Source organism: Colias croceus, chromosome 1 (assembly GCF_905220415.1).
Source record: "Colias croceus chromosome 1, ilColCroc2.1".
Classification (NCBI taxonomy): Eukaryota; Metazoa; Arthropoda; class Insecta; order Lepidoptera; family Pieridae; genus Colias; species Colias croceus.
This window is the reverse complement of record NC_059537.1, coordinates 590,086-602,375: the sequence shown is the minus strand read 5'-3', so window position 1 is coordinate 602,375 and position 12,290 is coordinate 590,086. Positions and strand designations below refer to the sequence as shown.

The 12,290-nt window shown below is 37.5% G+C and overlaps 1 protein-coding gene across 1 annotated transcript in view; it reads left to right on the top strand.

Moving 5' to 3' along the window:
* LOC123696421 (atrial natriuretic peptide-converting enzyme) overlaps window positions 1-12,290 on the top strand; it is a 111,813-nt gene that overhangs the window by 46,152 nt on the left and 53,371 nt on the right. The window lies entirely within an intron of this gene.

The window sequence follows — 12,290 nt, the reverse complement described above, 5'->3', positions numbered from 1 at the left end:
TGACAACGTCTTAAGGCCGATTGTGCTTCTTTGTCGCTCGTTCCCTATCTCGTTCCGCGCTCTCGCTTGCACTTCAAGCATTACGGAACGCCTCAGAGCGAGGTAACGCCGCACGAGTCATGTTTTTTTGTGCGTGCAGCCGGTTCTATCGAATTATAAGACGTTGTCACGTCAAAAACGCTTTTGTGCGAAGTTTCCAAAAAATTTCATTTATAAAAAATTTTCCATGAAAAAAATACAACAATTTAAACACGTTTGTACAGTTTTCAATATGAAATAATAACGAAATTTCGCGTGTTAAAATAACGCTTGTCGGGAATGCAATAAAATAAGTCGAGCAAGCAAATACGGACTATGGAACTAATAAAGCGAATGTTTGTTAACGACAGCCCGTTTCCGGGCGAGCGCTTTGCGGGGCTTTTAGACATTACGATGGGGTCACGATACGATTATCGTGTCGGGTTTTTATGTATGAATGTAATGATAGGATGCCAAAAGTGTAAACTGGATGTTAGTAGGTTTTTATAAAAATCATCCGCGATATTAAATCCCCAACGGTTTTCATTAATTACACCTCTAACGCTCTACCTCTTGTGTGTGGACAACTGGACAATGTAATGTAATTCATAACATCGCTTTCCATGCATTCAAAATCCATTTGACTGTATTTTTTAATAACAACACCAGAAATTTATGGAAAGTATTTGGGAATGGTACCTTATTAAGATCCCCAAGAAAAAAATCATTCTGTAGCAACGATTAATAGGACTCAGCTAGTTAAATAAATCGTGTCGGAATCGTTACATCTAAACGACTTTTCCTTTCTAAGGCATAGTTCTCTAACTCGCTGTACTCACATTGAAAGTTGTGAATTTGACTAAGATTAATCGAAAATCAAATGAAATTTATTAGTACTGCTTTTCTAACGGACTTTACTTTTATGTTAGTTTGTATTGTTTTTTAATGTTATTTACCGACTAATATGCGGTCCCGGCGTCGTTTGTTTTCAAAAAAAATAAATGATAATCCTTATTTACGATCATAATTTAATACATTGAAATTACTATTTTCTTTTCTATTTTTAGTGCAACAAACTCAAATTCGGCTTCCACACTTAACACATGATGTATATTATAAGAAAATTGTCATAAAATCCTCAACAATACATCTAAATAAAAATCGATAGTCTCAAGTATCACGTAACAAAGTAAATTAGCACTTAATGAGTCGCTAAGTACGGACCCTTCACAATTATAACCTTCCTAGCCATGCTTCGTTAACTTGGCCGCGAAAATTCCTCTTTAATCAGTTTAAGTAGCTCTTCATCTTTTTATTTCGTTATATCTTTATATTTTTAACACGCTTTTATTATCTTCACCTGTATTTATGGAACTGACTCCTTTAGACTCGATTTTCAGCCATTTTAAATGGATAGATTTAAAAAAAAGCTTTAAGATCAAGGATCAGTGAGAATACAAAAAAAATATGAATTTATATTATAACTAGCTTCCGCCCGCGACTCCGTCCGCGCGAAAAATAAAGAAAAATCAAGATTTTTTTTTTCTACGTATTTTTCCGGGATAAAAAGTATCCTATTTTATGCCCAGGATAATAAGGTATAATTATACCAAGTTTCATCGAAATCGAACCGTTAGTTTTCACGTGATGCCTGAACATACAGACAGACAGACAGACAGACAAAATTTTTTTTAATCACATATATTTGGGCTTGGTATCGATCCAGTAACACCCCCTGCTATTTATTTTTTCAATATTTTCAATGTACAGAATTGACCCTTCTACAGATTTATTATATGTATAGACTAGCTTCCGCCCGCGACTCCGTCCGCGCGGATGTCGGTATTCGTGTGGATGGTTTATTTCTCCATTTTGAGTAACTCTGACAATGAGATCTTATAAATATCTATTAATACAAATACGGCTAGGCCTATAATAATACGCAACGTGTGTTCGCGGTTCTACAGAACAACGTCTATGGATAAAACTGAAAAATTAAGATTAATTTTTTTCTACGTATTTTTCCAGGATAAAAAGTATCCTATTTTACGCCCAGGACAATAAGGTATAATTATACCAAGTTTCATCGAAATCGAACCATTAGTTTTCACGTGATGTCTTCACATACAGACAGACAGACAGACAGACAGACAGACAAAAATTTTTTTATCACATATTTGGGTTTGGTATCGATCCAGTAACACCCCCTGCTATTTATTTTTTCAATATTTTCAATGTACAGAATTGACCCTTCTACAGATTTATTATATGTATAGATAATTATTTCCGATAATTCCGACAAGTACCACCTTTAATACTGCCTCATCTATATTTATTGGTTTTAGCTTCATATTTTACTTAGATACTTATTGTATGTGTAATGTATATTATTTATCAGTTTTATGTAATTTTCCAGTCAATAACAAAACAGCGCTAATAAGATTATTAACTAGTACGAGACAGAGGGATTATTATCTAGTTGTAGCAGAAAATAAAATACTTTACTATACAATATTTATTATTTTTACAAGAGGAACGTGTTTACGCAACAACTTTATTCTTAGGGCTCGTAGTATTTCTTTTTTTAACCGTTTAACGTTTATGAAACCTTATCCAGTTACTGACCTTATTCCGTTAGTTAGCTTAAAAGTGACATTATACCGAAAAGTAAAAGATTGGTAATTACTTTTCCGTAGAGAATCCTTCTTTTATGCTAACCGTTCTTGTTACTCACTAAATTTATCGAAAAATATATTGTATTGCTACTTAAAATTTAAGGGTAGATTAATCAATTGTTTTATTAAAACGTAGGTTTTTACTTCAATTATATTGAATAATCTTTTAATTTATAAAAAGATAAACGGATTATTACTATTTATATATTTCACTACAGCCTATAGTCTCATACATTACGTTTACAATGTACATGACGAATATCTTGTCATACTAATTACTCCTTGTATGGAGTAATTGTTGAATAATGTAGTACCTTGAAATATGAACTGTAATATTTAACCAAGTAGGTCTATGTTCAACTTTCAAAAGATGATAAAAGTTCCATGGGCTGTGACCCAAAGGTAAATACAAAAAATGCTTACAAATGAGTTAGAATAAATAATATAAGGCTATAAGAATAAAAAAAAAATGTGTGCGTGTGCTAGAGTACATACGTAAGAAGTGAAACTTAGGGATAAGAAAAAGTTGGCGCGTAACGCAAAAATGTCACGCCTACGGGGCTACGGCGTAACGCAAAAATGTCACACCTATAGCGTAACGCAAAAATGTTACACTAAATTTTTGTCCAACCCCGATAAAGAAGTTTCACTTCAAAAAATGATTATGAAAAGGTGCTGAAACAAAAAAAGAAACTTACTAAATTACAATTAGTAGTTCCATTTGCTCCATGTATGACCTGTATCGATTTTTATCAAGGACATCTATAACACTGATCAGTATATTTCACCTTTTTCTTGTCACACTGATTGCTTCATTGTTATCATTATAGTTATTATAACAAACGAGTAATATCGTGATCAATCAGTCATACAAGTTTTGTTAAAACACTATTTATTAAAAGAAGACAGAAGTCTATTTATTACTAACCGATTTTTCGTAGAAATAGGCAGTAGCTTACCCAAAACCCACTAGACATTACGGTAATTAATTCAACGGGTAATTATAATCCTACCAAATAAAGATGACAAGCGTGATACAGCGCACTACGTAACGTCGGATAATACCGCCCGACGGGAACACACCTGCGGCCGGTTCGGTCATACAAAATTAATTATTAATTTATGGATATTAATCTATTGAATTATGCAATGTGGAGGATATTTAATCAATTTTAAATAATTAGCGTCGACTGCATATGGAAAAATAATAAAAATGTTAGTAAAAAAATTAAAATGTTTAAAACATAAACTTGACAATGGCTTGCTTTTTATTTTTTGTAACAATCGATTATGTCTACGACTGTTAAACTTATTATAGTAATCACGCGCGCCACCAACATAGATTGTATTTTTTAAGCTATTGCATAGCTTCTATCGCGGGCCTTGAGCGCGGGGACCGAATCGAGAAATTCCGTAACAAAAAAACGTCACGCTCCCCACTCCGACGGGCGGAGGTGTGGCTTGAAGGCATAGCATGCAATAGCTTTACCGCGGCAGTCTCCGAGTGCCACACGTCGTTTTTTTATTTATTTTATTATATAGGGTAGAATGTATATTTTTCACTTATCTAAAAAACTTTGTACAAATGGTGTGTTAGTCTCGAAAATAAATTGTTTTAAACGGAATATTGAGTTTCCCTAAAGAAATTCCAGTTCCCAAGCCTAAAGCGGGAACAGCTTTAGTGTTCATAACAGTGGGTTTACTGAATAAATTATATTTAATAAATTATCTATACCTACATATAATAAATCTGTAGAAGGATCAATTCTGTACATTGAAAATATTGAAAAAATAAATACCAGGGGGTGTTACTGGATCAACACCAAACCCAAATACGTGATTAAATAAATTTTTGTCTGTCTGTCTGTCTGTCTTTCTGTCTGTCTGTCTGTCTGTATGTGAAGGCATCACGTGAAAACTAACGGTTAGATTTCGATGAAACTTGGTATAATTATACCTTATTATCCTGGGCATAAAATAGGATACTTTTTATCCCGGAAAAATACTTAGAAAAAAAATTAATCTTAATTTTTCCGCGCGGGCGGAGTCGCGGGCGGAAGCTAGTATTTAATATTTAGAAGTGAGTGAGTACACTACAACCCACAAAGGACTGTAATGGTCTTGAGCTTCGTGTATGTTACTGACTTTATTTTATACATTTACATATTATTGTAGTAGATATTATATCCTTAGAAGTTTATCGATAAAATCTAAGATTTATATATATAAAGAGTACGTACATTTAAAAATTGAAATAAGCAATTTTTATTGTTATTATGTTATTTGTTATAAATAAAAATATTATTCAAATGTGCATGATTAATTAACAAAAATCCAACCACAGACGTCACCGCGGTTTTGGAGTTTAAATAAAAGGTAAACTTATTGGTCGCGCCAATATAAATTTATACTTAAATGTATTCTCGATATGAAGTGGACTGTATTTAGATCAACGTGGTGTTAGCAAAGAGGGGAAAGACGGGAACACACGGCACATACCTCGTCGGAGGGAGTAGCGTCCAGAACACACGCCGCCGCCACGCGGTCAGGGTCCTCCAGCTCGCGGCGGGCAAGAACGGGTCCAGTCCAACACTCCACACAAACACACACGCGGCGGTGAGCGCGACCAAGGGGCCGGGGCACGGGATACCCCGGTGATGTTACAAAAGCACAATGCCTGATGATCTAGAGAGCCTCGTGGAAGCTCTCCGGCGGTGAGTCCCGATCCTCGCTAAAGATCGGAGAGAACTATTGGCTGTCGTTCGTGACATAGGTAGGTCACGTGACGAGCGCTAAATAGCGCGCGATGATTGGTTGTGCTCGTATGTAGGGAAGGATGAAGGAATACACCACAAATAATAAACATTTAATTTCTACATTTACTATTTTAATTATATTGGCGTTACCATATCCACCCGCCCTAAATGGGTCACCATTTAAAACCAATCATAAGATACAGCGAAAAACTATGACTCTAGGATCGCATAATGCGCGCGGGTTAATAAAGTCCTAAGAGCCACGGCGGTAATATAAATAGCAAATTCTATGGCTCCAGGAGCGCATAATGCGAGCGGGATAATAAAAAATCCTAAAAGTCACGGCGGAAAATAATATAACTAACAAATTCTATGACTCTAGGATCGCGTAAAGCGAGCGGGGTAGGTATAAAAGATTCCTAAAGTCACGGCGGTATTTATAACTAAGAAATTATATCGAAAGCGGTGCAAAACTTAAAATTAAACTTAACTAACTGCGGTAATATATTAATGCGATATAACTATTGTCTTGGAAGCGGACATAAACGAACGACCGGGCGAAGGTAAGCTCCCTTGGCGGTTCTAACTGTACAAACGCACGCGACGTCGTCCTTTGAAGGATGTACTTTCTCTACGACGGCTAAAGCCCAGGTTAGGGGCGGTGCATTATCATTTATTACAACCACGACCGTTCCAGGAGTAATAGGTGTGGAAGGCGTATTCCATTTCTGCCTAACCTGCAAACCGTGTAAGTATTCCATTCTCCAACGTTTCCAAAACGACTGAACTAACTTGTCCAGTAGCGAATGCCTATCAAGCAAACTGACGTGATCAGATTTGACTTGCGGCGCGGGTAATGCTAATAAGAGCGCGGTAATTAAAATAACACGAAACAAATGTGTTATAATATTCATATATTTAATATGATAATAATCAATGATCATAATAATTATGTGATCATTGTGCGGTAATATCGCTGGATGCTTATGTGCATATTCCAGGGCGGTATCGCTTAGACGTCCAATGAGGATAAGTCTGTTGCGAGTAAAAGGCTTCAAGTGATTGAAAGCCTGCAAATAAAATTTATAATAGAGTATATTAGAATACTCCTCTGCAAAATATTTATTTTGCAGGGCGGGACTAATTTTATTTAAAGCGAAATTAGGTTCCTCTACGGTCATCATAACACCGCGGCGGGATAATAATATAAGGAACCTATAAATATAAAATACACGACGCGACGAGACGCGAAGGGCGGTATCGTATAAAGCGCAATGCTTTATAGGCGAGCACACAGTGTGCGTGCATAATTTTCGTTCGGGAATGTCTGGAATAGACTCACCATCGAGACTCTTAAGAGGCCATCCGGATGGGTCCGAACGAGCCCACTGGGGTCCTTGGAACCACAGAGGGTGCGAGACGAGATTTTGTGGCGTAATGCCACGCGAAAGAATGTCAGCGGGATTTTCAATACCAGAAACATGGTAGAAATTATCTGATGGGATGTTATACACGACTGTGGGAGCAACGAAGCCCATCATGTCCCACAGACGGGCGGTAGTTGACAAGATGGAGCGCTTAGTGCACATCACATCGGCGGGTGCAGTAATTTTAAAATAAAAACAATCATCAACAGTAGACCAATGCAGACCAAGTAATTTATGTTGCACGGTCTTATCAAACTCTACCGCGGAGGGTAAAAGTTTGTGCGAAGCGGGAAGATTATCTAACACATTTTTACTATTACTATTCCATTTAACTAGATCCCACTGAGCTCCCTTAAACAAATCGATGAGCTGCTGCGACGCGGAAACTGCTTCACATTCCGTGGGAATAGAGAAGGCGATATCATCCATATACAACGAGGAAGATGCAATGCTACTCGCGAGCGGATATTTCGCGCCGTCATCTTCTACGAGCTGTCTTACCGTGCGCAGTGCATGATAAGGACTAGACTTGATGCCAAAGCAAACTCGATTAAATTGATAAAGAAGCAGCGGATCCTGCGGGCTGAAACGATATAAAAAACATTGAAAACGACGATCAAACTCACGCACGAATATCTGCAGAAATTGTTGGCGGCAATCGGCGGTCATGGCAATCGCGTGGAGACGAAAACCTAAAATAATTGTAAACAAATTGCCTTGTAAATTCGGCCCAACATGCAGAAGGTCATTCAATGAACGCTGGCTTCCAGAAGTTGGCATGCTAGCATCTAAAACCATGCGCAGCTTAGTCGACGATTTATCCTCGCGCAGAACAGCGTGATGCGGTATAATATAAATAGGTGTAGGGTCACGCGGATCATACGGAGGCGCGGGTGAAATATAATTCTTCGTTAGATAATCTTTTATGACGTCATCATATGCCGACCTTAATTTAGGTGAAGCTTGTAGCTTTCTTTCAAGGCACATGAAACGCTTGCGGGCAATATTAAATGAGTCACCGAGAGTGTAGAAATCATCCTTAAATGGAAGCGAAACAATATATCTGCTACTCACGGGGTCGCGGGTTGTAGTTGATTTATAATATTCTTCACATTCAACATCATCGGGATGTTGAACGGGCGGTGCGGTAGGAAGCTCTTCGAGCTCCCAGAAACGCCTGACTAATGAGTCAATAGCGGCGGTCTCTTGAACGTGACAACACGTCAAGGGCGGTTTGTGTATGTTAGGTATGGTGGGTACTGAACCCATTATTACATAGCCTAACACCGTGCGCAATGCAGCGGGCGCCGACGAGTCACGAGATGCATGAACTACGTCGGGGAGAAGCAGATGAGGGAACAGAGAAGCACCGATTAATAAATCGATTTTATTTGGCGTACCAAAATTCTCATCTGCGAGCGGTAAATGCGAAATATGCGATAAGACCGAAGTGTCTATAACAGCGGTAGGTAATAAATCCGTAACATGATCAACAACTAGCGGTGAAATATTAAAAGATATGTTGTTGTCAAGACGCGAATAAAATTTTATATTTACGGAATTACTATCTATAATTTTTTCTGAACCACCGAACCCCTTATTAATAGTACGTTCGGTTTTCTGCGGTTTAATACCTAAGCGTTCACAACATTCATTTGTAATGAAGTGACTTTGCGAAGCGGAATCTAAAAGCGCGCGAATAATAAGCCGTTCACCTTTACAATTATAAGCTACGACTTCAGCGGTTGATAATAAAATAGTACATTGTTTATTCGCGGGCGCGTTGCATTGAAATGCGTTATCAGTATTAGCTGTATAGCTAGCGGTACATAGCGCTATGTCAGAGCGGACGCACTCGCCCGACGGCGGCGACGGCGCAGGCAACGGCGGTGTGCTGCGCGGCGGGGGATGAGACGCAGGCGCGGGTATGGAAGATTCGCGTTTCAAATGTAACATTGTATGATGTTTTAATTTACAAACGCGACAATTAGAATACGACGAACAACTAGAAACTCGATGTTTTATACTGAGACAATTTATACACGCGTTTCTATCCTTTACGTATTTCAAACGTTCCTGCGGACTCATTTTATGAAAACTCGAACATTTATATAAATGTTGATGCGTAATATTTTTACAAAGACAACTATAAGCGGAATCAGCTGTTGTTACGTAAGACTGATACGTCTTAGGCGGTGCGGAAGAAGTATTATTTGAACTGCGGTTATAATTATTATTCTTTCGAGGCGGTTTATTTATTCCCGAATTTGTGGAAGGATGAATGCGTTCTAATACCTTCGCACGAGTTTGAATAAATTGAACTAAGTTATCAAAAGTAGGCATTTCACTACCAAACTCAGTCTCGAAAGCGCGAACAGTGTCTGAGTCTAACTTCTTCAACGCGATATGAACAATCATTAAATCTGTAATATTATCTAACTTTATATTTTGTAAGGCGCGCACTGCGCTAATAAAGTTATCTGTAAATAAATCAAAGTTTGTTGCGGACGCACAATGCAAAGGTTTAAAATCAAACATTTGATTTAAATACGCGGAAACTAACATACGTTTATCATCATATTTATCTTTTAAAGTTTGTAAAATTAAATTATAATTTTCAGCGGAGGGGGTTATACCAGCTATAACAGTTGTGGCCTTCCCCGTTAATTTACCTAGTAAATAATATAAACGCTCGGCATCTGTAAGGCCGGGATTGTTATGAACAATTGATTCAAAATTCGAAAGAAACAGCGGAAATGAGCGAATATCACCCGAAAATGGTACTAATTCGATAGGCGGTAATTTAGGCCTATTTTTATGCAAATTATTAATATCTCCGTGTGACGGACATGGTTGCGAATATTGCGATTTAATTCTTTTAATCCTGCTATACAAAGACTCGAATGCAACGAGGCTTTTATAATCAGGTTTCGCGGCGGGAATTAATGATAACAAACGAATATTATATTCATCTAAACATTTCTTATAATCATCGCGTAATGATTCTATCTGCGCGGACTCGTCAAGGAAACTTTCCATAAGCGCAGCGTTGTTATGAACGTTCATAGACAAATCATAAATTCTTTGCACCATTTCGAATATAACTTCGCGTTTAGCTAATAACATGGATAACTGCGAATCATTTATATCTTCCGAATCATTAACATCCGAAGCGTCACTATCAGCTAACTTAGTCATTTTCTTAGGCGGCATTTTTAATAACAAAAGTAAATATTCAAACAGAGAATCTTACAATAAAAGTTACAATAACAAGTAATACGACCAAATAAAGTAGGTCAGTGACGCAAGCGTAATAAGAACAGAGTATGCAATCAATCTCAATATGGTCGGATTATAACAGCGGATCGCGGAATGTAGGTACTCGATAAATTTCGAGTGCGGGTAGACCGTAGATAAATATGATGTAATATGTTCGATTTATAATGATTTTAGCGTTATAACTGCGGATAAACGATATGAATATAGTTTTAATTAACTATTTTAATAATAATATACGCGTAACTACTAATACGCTTATTAGGGCCTACACAATGAGTATCCTAATAAGGGCGGTGGAATCATCAGGTAATGTACGATTCGTAAGGACTAACAATGGTTACTATCCGGATCGAAGGTACCAATCAATGGTTCTTATCCGGATCGAAGGTACCACTCAATGGTCGCGCCAATATAAAAAATATACGCAAATATATCCTCGATATAAAAGTGGACTGTATTTTGATCAACGTGGTGTTAGCAAAGAGGGGAAAGACGGGAACACACGGCACATACCTCGTCGGAGGGAGTAGCGTCCAGAACACACGCCGCCGCCACGCGGTCAGGGTCCTCCAGCTCGCGGCGGGCAAGAACGGGTCCAGTCCAACACTCCACACAAACACACACGCGGCGGTGAGCGCGACCAAGGGGCCGGGGCACGGGATACCCCGGTGATGTTACAAAAGCACAATGCCTGATGATCTAGAGAGCCTCGTGGAAGCTCTCCGGCGGTGAGTCCCGATCCTCGCTAAAGATCGGAGAGAACTATTGGCTGTCGTTCGTGACATAGGTAGGTCACGTGACGAGCGCTAAATAGCGCGCGATGATTGGTTGTGCTCGTATGTAGGGAAGGATGAAGGAATACACCACAAATAATAAACATTTAATTTCTACATTTACTATTTTAATTATATTGGCGTTACCACTTATTTCATGAATTATGGTCTACCACAAACATTATTCGATAAATAAATGTGAATTAATAAACGTTTCGATGTGTTTATTTTAATAAGGCTTTTATAAACACAAAAAGAGAAACAGTTTAATGTGGGAATAAAGTCAGATATAGAGTTAAGATGCAACAAAACATAAATAAGAGCTTTTAAAAACAACGGTCAATTCTTCATAATTAGAGGTACAAAAACATTCAGATTTTATTCCACCGAGAACTCGAAATCATTTTGATATCTTGCAGAACCAATAACCAACAAGACAGTAAGGAAAAGAAATACGTGTCTTTATCCTAATTGAACTGCACTGGAGCTGACAAAGCATATTCTTTAATTAAAAAGCGTTAAAAGAATCTGCCTTTTAATCCGCTTATAATAAGAAGTTAAAGGAGGGAAAATATTAAGCCTGTGTTGGCGAACACGTCCGCTCAAATTTTCTGCATAAAGTTACCTAATTTGAAAACCTTTCTTTATTGCGTTCATATTTTATACGTTGTTTTATTTGGGTCTTACACGTGGTATAACTTGTGCAAATTTAGATCTTACAAACGTTTGGGGTGTATAGTATAGATACAATAAATTTATAATTAATAAAAAATGTGATTGCCGTATGTGTACTGTTGTAATCCCTGTATTTTATGCTAGTAATTACAATTAATATAGTGTGGTGCATATAGAAATAAATAATGTACCCTTTATAGAGATGCTCTTATAGTCAAGTTAAATTTTTTGAGTTGAATAAAAAAGTTATAGAAGTAAGTTTAACACCTCATTCAGTATTCTAACGGTAATTCGTTTTATCTTCAGAGCGACATTATTAGTAGTGGTAATAATAAGAAGCAAGGTCGGGTTTAAACAGTAGTATAATAACAGCAAAGATCCGATTCACTCGATCAAAGCAATTTGGTCAACAGAAATCGGGCCCACTAGCCGCTCAATCGCCTCCGATTAAATGCAAAGAATTTATTTTTTATTTTTCCAAAGTCCCACCCGTTCGGAAACTACGGAAACCGAAAAAGAAACAAAAATCTACCTATTGCGTTCCTTTTAATCTGTTGCAATTTTTACCGGTTTTAACGACTGAGATTTCGTAGTTCTTTCTCTGGCTACATTTTTGGGTACATTTCATTTTGTGGCAAGAATATGATGCTGAATATGATGACTCCTATAAATTGATAGGTTATGAGT